Source organism: Helianthus annuus, chromosome 14, assembly GCF_002127325.2.
Source record: "Helianthus annuus cultivar XRQ/B chromosome 14, HanXRQr2.0-SUNRISE, whole genome shotgun sequence".
NCBI lineage: Eukaryota > Viridiplantae > Streptophyta > Magnoliopsida > Asterales > Asteraceae > Helianthus > Helianthus annuus.
The window spans coordinates 23,489,320-23,496,937 of NC_035446.2; the positions used below are offsets into that span (position 1 = coordinate 23,489,320).

The 7,618-nt window shown below is 34.4% G+C and overlaps 1 long non-coding RNA gene across 1 annotated transcript; it reads right to left on the minus strand.

The window, feature by feature from the left end:
- Positions 1–2,713: 2,713 nt before the first annotated feature.
- LOC110905364 lies at positions 2,714–3,456 on the minus strand. Its single transcript, XR_002573053.2, has 3 exons — positions 3,341–3,456; positions 3,042–3,075; positions 2,714–2,935 (listed from the first exon to the last, which is right to left on the minus strand). It is a non-coding gene; the product is annotated as an uncharacterized LOC110905364 (long non-coding RNA).
- Positions 3,457–7,618: the final 4,162 nt, after the last annotated feature.

Sequence of the window (7,618 nt, forward strand, 5' to 3'; positions counted from 1 at the left end):
GAAAGTAAAAACAAAAATATGAATAAAATCGATATGCCATTATCTCTTTCTCAGTGTGAGCTTCCCTAACAAAATTGGAATGACATTCAAGAGCCAGTGAAAACAAACCATACCTTGATCTGCTCGAGCAGTGGCTCCACCCTTGGCCTTTTGCGACTGGATATAACGGATCGTACCGGAAAAGAAAGCATTTGCAGTTGGATCTGGCGGCGTCGCTTTGCATATCAGTTGTAACTAATTCAGTAAGTCCCTGAATTGAAGCAACCATGATTTGTGTGTTTCCCTTATCAAAGAATTAAAGGTACCTGAAAGTACATTGCAGTTGCACACACCCATGTCAGACTATTATATATATGTCACGGGTTTAAAGAAATTAAAGAGGTTAGCAATTTGTCCAATGTACTAATAAATGAGTCGATTTCGGTCGTGTTATTATTTATAATAAAAAAAGTAGTTATAAAGGGAATGGTGCAAAGGGATTGAAAGTCGCTCAAAGTTTATATTTAATGCATACAACCCCTTAAATTATTTTATTAAAATATTATTTGTTATTATAATAAGTCGTTGTAATCATGATTAAGGGAAAATTTATTCCAAATACTGTAAGTGCCTCAACGGCTCAACGCAGCCTGGTCCGACCTGTTTCCCCAATCCAGTTTTGACCCTTAACCTGACCCATCGATGTCAAGTAAACCGTCCGTCCATCGAAGTGGATGAACAAATCGTAAATGGCTAAGCAAACCAAACCCAGCTTAAGCCATTTCCCTTATTTAGTTTTGACCCGTTACCACACCTAATAACCTTGTCACCTTTGAGTCTTTAACAAACTATCTTCAATTGAATGTAAAGTTGATTCGACTCAATACGCATGTGTAAATGGGCCAACTCACCAGGGAAACATTGGATATGTTACCTAACCTTTCTTTGTTTTAACCTCCACCTAATTACCTTGATCTCAATGTCAAGTTGATTTGTCTCCTCATCTATTTGTTCAATCTCGTGTTCAACCTTCGTAAGATTCTCTAGAGCATTCTCCACTTTAACTTTCTGTTCTCTCTCATGAAGCCATCTGGAAATAACCCTTTGTAAATCAAGCCCCACTTTCTTTATTTCCTCTTAATTTTCCAATTACCTTTGCCGATCTTATCTAAACTTAACCAGATTAAAATTCATTAAAAGAGTATAAATCCAAAACTCGTTAGAAAAGTAATGGGAAAATGTATACATAAAATCCTAAAGTTTTCCCTGGTGCCACCCAACTATTTTGGTGGTGCGGTTAAAAAAAACCAATTTTCCATCATATTTGTCGGAATAAACATAAGCAAAACTAAATTTACGGGTCTTTTTGCATTGCACTCCCACAGTTTGTATAGAATTGTAATTTTTTTATAAATTATATAGTGGCTTTTCTCGACAACAAAAATATTGGTGACAAAACAAATGATCAGATTAAATAGACGAAGGTAAAAAAAAGTACGAACAAACCATGATCTCATGCAATGAACAAATTACAATAATAATATTAGCAATAATAATGATAACGATTTAAGATGGGAGTATTTAAATTCATTTTAAAAGTTTACGGTTTCAAAAAACATCTGAATCAAATGGAGTGATGATAACAGATTAAAAAACAAACCTTAGAAGTAAGCTTGATAGCATGGAGAGAATGCTGATGCATACAGAGCTCACAGTAATAGCAGGGGACCACGAATCATACAATACATCCGCCGCACCAGTAGCCAAAGACCCCCATCAATCAAGAAATATACTAGTATATCTGGCTTAAATCTTGATTGCAGCTTCATTTGACCATCTTCTAGCTTTAAACATCAAAGATACCCATGAGAATATGAATAAATGACAAAAAAACCGACTTCTTCTTAAAGTGATGTGAAGTTTAGACAATTTCAGACTAATTCCCTTCACTATTTCATTGTTTTCATTATTTTAATGGATAATATAACCCAAGTATTCTACTTTTTTTCATTAAGGAACACACATATATTGAAACTACTTAATAGTTAATAGGCCAACCAAGTATTTATCTGGTTCCGTTTATACCAACTTCAGCCAAGAACATGTGTATTTTCGAGTTCGGTACCGAGCTCATGCCCAACCCAAATTGATCCATTTTTACGGTACCGACCACTTTCGGTACCGATACTAAATTGAACCAATATCAGCCCCATCAACTGTTGTAATCGCAATAATGCCTTAATATTTAGTGGCAACTAAAATTAAAAAAATAACAAATCAACTGTTGTAATCTTGATTGCAGCTTCATTTGACCATCTTCTAGCTTTAAACATCAAAGATACCCATGAGAATATGAATAAATGAACAAAAATCGACTTCTTCTTAGAGCGATGTGAAGTTTAGACAATTTCAGACTAATTCCCTTCACTATTTCATCGTTTTCATTATTTTAATGGATAATATAACCCAAGTATTCAACTTTTTTTCATTAAGGAACACACATATATTGAAACTACTTAATAGTTAATAGGCCAACCAAGTATTTATCTGGTTCCGTTTATACCAACTTTAGCCAAAAACATGTGTATTTTCGAGTTCGGTACCGAGCTCATGCCCAACCCAAATTGATCCATTTTTACGGTACCGACCACTTTCGGTACCGATACTAAATTGAACCAACACCAGCCCCATCAACTGTTGTAATCGCAATAATGCTTTAATACCAGGAATCTGATGCAAGAAAGCAGTTGATATTACACTGCAAGAAGGTTGGATCCTTTTTCCACCAAAGACACAATCACCGCCACATTATCCAGCTTGCCACCAGCATATCCAGTGTATCCAACAGCCTGTGCAGGGTCTGAGAACGGACTTCTTACAAATGAAGACTTCCCTACCTCTTGTGCATCCATGTCTTCGATATTTGGCCAAAATTCGCAACCACCGAACAAAGACACTAAATATCATACATTCATTAGCATGACACAAAAATTATAAAATATAGTTTGAATGTATATAATGGAATTTAAGATAGATATCTCTCTTAAAAATGCAAAAAATACCTTTAACTAAGCTGTTCATTCACTAATCACTACCCTGCACATATATGAACATCATATGCATATTAGTATATTACAAAATTTGGCTGGTTCTAAAATATTAATCGAGTTGACTCATCACCAACGCATACTAATCCATTAATTAAGAATAAAAATGATTTAGTGATCAAATTAACGACCCAGTAATAAGACTGATTGGTCACTACGTCTTGAAAGCGTTAAAAGTATCATGTATGTTAAATATTATACTTATACTAATACACTCATACTAAACAAAATAAAATTAAATCTAACAACAAAACCTTCTGGAGTTAATTGCAGCCAACGTCATCGCGATGCTTCGACCAAAATCCACTCAACGATACAGATCTATAAAACATTGTCGTATCGCCGTCACTGAACCTACAATCCGACACTGGTTCCGACATAGCTTTCCAATCAACCTCTCGTATTCACCGATTTCGTCGTCATATACTCCATAACCGATAATAGTTTCCAGTTAAAATCAAAAGTTCTTCACAGAATCTGTAGAAAAAAATAATATACGGAACCTACCAAGAACAAAAACTCATCCCACGAAAGAAAACACGAAAAGAAGCGTAGCCTACCACTCAATTCACAACCCACTGGAACCTTTATCTCACAACTGAGCGTCCCAGCATTATATATATTTAATGTTAGGGTTACTAATCTTAAAATACTCAAGAAATTATAAAGTTAGGGTTACTAATCTTTAGAATAAACCCCAAATTTGGGAAGATTGTTCAACAAAAACTCAAACATAAATGAAATCTAAGAAAAACATAAACAAATCTTAGTGTAACATATACAAATACATGATTAATTAAACAATATAATGGATTCAAGAAGATAAATTACCTTACCGAGATGAAGAAGAAGTCGATCAAACAAAGGCGGCAGGGGAATGTCGGAGAGATTAGTCGCCAAAGTGGAATCGCGAAATAGATTTAGGGTTTCTGATTTGAAAATCAAAATCAAATGATAATGAGAACATTTATCAACAGATTAGAATGATAAAATCACTATCTTTAATCGGAACTATTGTTAATCTAACCTTGATTCGAATTGATGGATTGAAGATCTTTGAATATCCGTGGCGAGGGAAGGAGGAGAATGAGAGAAACCCTAGAATATGAGGGAATGAATAAGTGAAATAGCGTCTATTCATTTGCCGCTTAAAGAGAGAATTGGAAAAACGCGTGAGGGATGGATTGTTTTGGCGGTCATTATAGGAAAAGAGGTATTAATCAAATTTTAAGTGTCAACTAATGGGTTAAGCTAATGACAAGTGGCTATCGTCGAACCAACACAGATTGTATGTATGTTTCTGTTACAGTTGTTTCTGTTATAATTGTTTCTGTTATGTTGTCATGTTAATTAATCGTCGAACCAACACAAATTATATGTATTGTTAAGAACATTTTTAGAATCATGATTTGAGTTATGTATTGCTTTTGTTAGTAAAGTGTTGGACATGTTTTAATTAAGTTAGAATTTGTTTTTGTTGAACGAAGCCTTATAATTTAATCGAGCGAAACCGAGCGAAAAGCTCGATTTTTTTAGGATTTGATAAAAACCGAGCGAAACTGAGCCGATCGATTCAAATTCAATCCGAGCTTAAGCATCACTTTTGGGCTCAGTTTTGCAAATTCGATCCGCTCGGATCGGATCGGCTGTAATTCAATCCGAGCATGAGCAGACCCTCGATCGGATCGGATCGGCTCATGAACACCCCTATAGGTAACTACTGTGGTGGGAAGTGGGGTTTTTTTTTTTCATGTGCATGGAAGTATTAGGGGTAGGGGTGCTCCACTAGTGATAGAATTCCATCACTCACAACATTCATTTAAGTTCTGTCACGTCATCGAGCTTTATTCCATCATGGTGGTGGATTTTACTAGGGGTGTCCATCACTAATGATGGTTTTTTTTTTAAATTATAAATTAAAAATAAAACAATAAAATTATAAATTATAAATTTCATTTAAATAAAAAACAATATCCATAGACATATTTTAGGTTACAACTTAAAAATAAATATATAAAAATAAAAAGATACATAAAGAAAACCTACTCCTCGTCCGAATTCGGAAATTCCAAACCTAAAGAACCTACAAGTTCAACTAAATCATATCTTAACCGAAAGTGAATTTCTTCATTGCGCAAGTCTTGTTGGACATTTTCGGGAACGAGAGCTTATGTGGGAGGATCCGGCACCCAATCTGGATGTCACACCCCGATATTTCCACATATTACCGGTGGGCCCGGCGGAGAGTATCGTGACGTAGTTGATGTCATCATTGTCAATACACACAATAATATAGCACAGCGGAAGGCTTGGTAAATAAACTATTACAAACTATAAGGTCTGAGTGTTCGAGTTTAGAATATACAGACTGGAATGTAATAAGATCCACAGGCGGATCATAAATGTACAAAGAAACATAACAACAGACTTCAGGTATCTTATGGATTTGCAAAATCCTCTATTGACACCCTATAGCTCCAGCCTATTACGCGAGGTACATGTCAATCAGTCTTTTAAGAAAATACGTTAGTTTACACTGGTAAATACAATTAACTGACTCTTTTGAAAACTTTTATGAAAATTGATTTAAGTGCATATGGCATAAATCATTTATAACTTGGGACAATTATTTAAAGATAATCTTGTATACCGAATTATATGTTTGTCATACAATTGGGGCCGGTTGGAAGCCGGTCGTGATTAACCGACTCACCACTTATAGAACCCACAAAGGAGTTATCCCAAACATATGGGTCTATATTTTAGCATTTGCATCTGTCAGGTGTATGCCTACACCCCGTGCATAGGTCGTGGCCATTTTCAAATGAAATGAGTCGAGGATATCCAGGACACGGTCAGATTAACCCCCAATATTCATGTTATCAAACAAAACAGATTAAAACGGGTTATGCAATTTATTAATCACAATCCGATTAAATGATTTCATACACGACCAAGTGGTATTATTATAATACCATATCCCAAGCCCGTATAAGGGAAAATAAGTTAAAAGTATTTACCTGATGCTAGCAGTATAATCCTAAAGCTTTTTGAAGGCACCTTCTACCGGAAGCTATTTAATATGTATAGAAGGTTTATTAACCTATTAGGATGCTAATGGGTCTTTAATTAAGTCAAGCACTTAGACCGGCTAGCTAGAAGGAAACCTTACGGTTCTAAACGCTAGATTAAGCGGAGACCGGAATAGAATGTGGTTTAGACCCGACAATCTTGGATACTTGTATAATATGGGTAAACAAAACACATTCTGGAAATTGAGAATTTAATGATAAGGTTAAGCCCGTTTCGGCTATTTTACGTAAACTAGTCACGTAAACCAATCCTAACGCATAAACGCGTAACGGGTAACCAAATAAATTATATACAGGTCTTAATCGTTATCATGCTCAAAATATGTTAATACATCAGTAAGATGTTAACATATATGCCCAAAAATAATTTAAACCAAAATAAGTCCCATAAGGGCATTTTGGTAATTTTAATGCTCATAAAAGAGTTTAAATATTAAACTGAGTTTCAGGTCTGATTAAATCAGTAAAAATATGTATTTTTATAAGTTATAACAGTAGGGTACTTTATATATGTGAAATTTATATTATATAACCAAACTATGCACCGCATGGGCATTTTGGTAATTTTCACATAGGCTTTAAAGGTCAAAATAGACTTATGAGTTTAAAAACTTTTTCTTACTGTTTAATTGTATAAATTAACTTAAAACATTAGTGGGTAATAAGTTTTATATGCCAAAAATAGTTTTGACCCATACTAGGTGCTTAAAATGCTTAAAAGTCGGTTTTAAGGGATGTTCGGGTTAAAATAGGAAATCTGAGTTTTTGATCAGTTTATAAAGTTCAAAATACTTTATTTATCATATAGAATCAGTAGCAAAAGGTTTGGCATTAAAATGTTATGTAAAACTCATTTTATGCATGAAAAGGGTAAAACCGACAATTACCGAAATCAAGCTATAACCTATGTTATGCTCAGCCTAAGAATAAATAAAAATCTTCAAAAATTCCAAAATATTATTTTACATCAGTAGGTAAAAAGTTTGGTATCAAAAATTGGGTTTAGATAGGCTTTATGCTAATTACGCCATTGAATTAATAAAAAGCTTTCTAATTACGCTATTGAGCATAACTCCTAATCTAGACCTCAAACTGATGTCAAATTTTCGGGACAAGTCTAAATATCAGTAGCAAAGGTGTTTGTCCATTTACATTGCTAAAAATCTCAGTTGTGTGTAAAAAGGGCGTTTTTGGCATTTTTAAGCATAATTACGATCAAGTGCATATACTTCAAACCACTAGGCATCATGCAATATAACTTCAGAGGGTTATACTACTGAGTAATGTGGTCCTAATGGAAGCTTAAAACATGGGAGAATTAAGCTTGAACGGGTCAGAACTGAAAGTCAAAGCAAAAGTCAAGCTTTTGCGACTTTCGGTTATAAACTGACCTTAGACTATTAATTGCCGGGTTAGGACTGATAAAACATGTTTTAATAT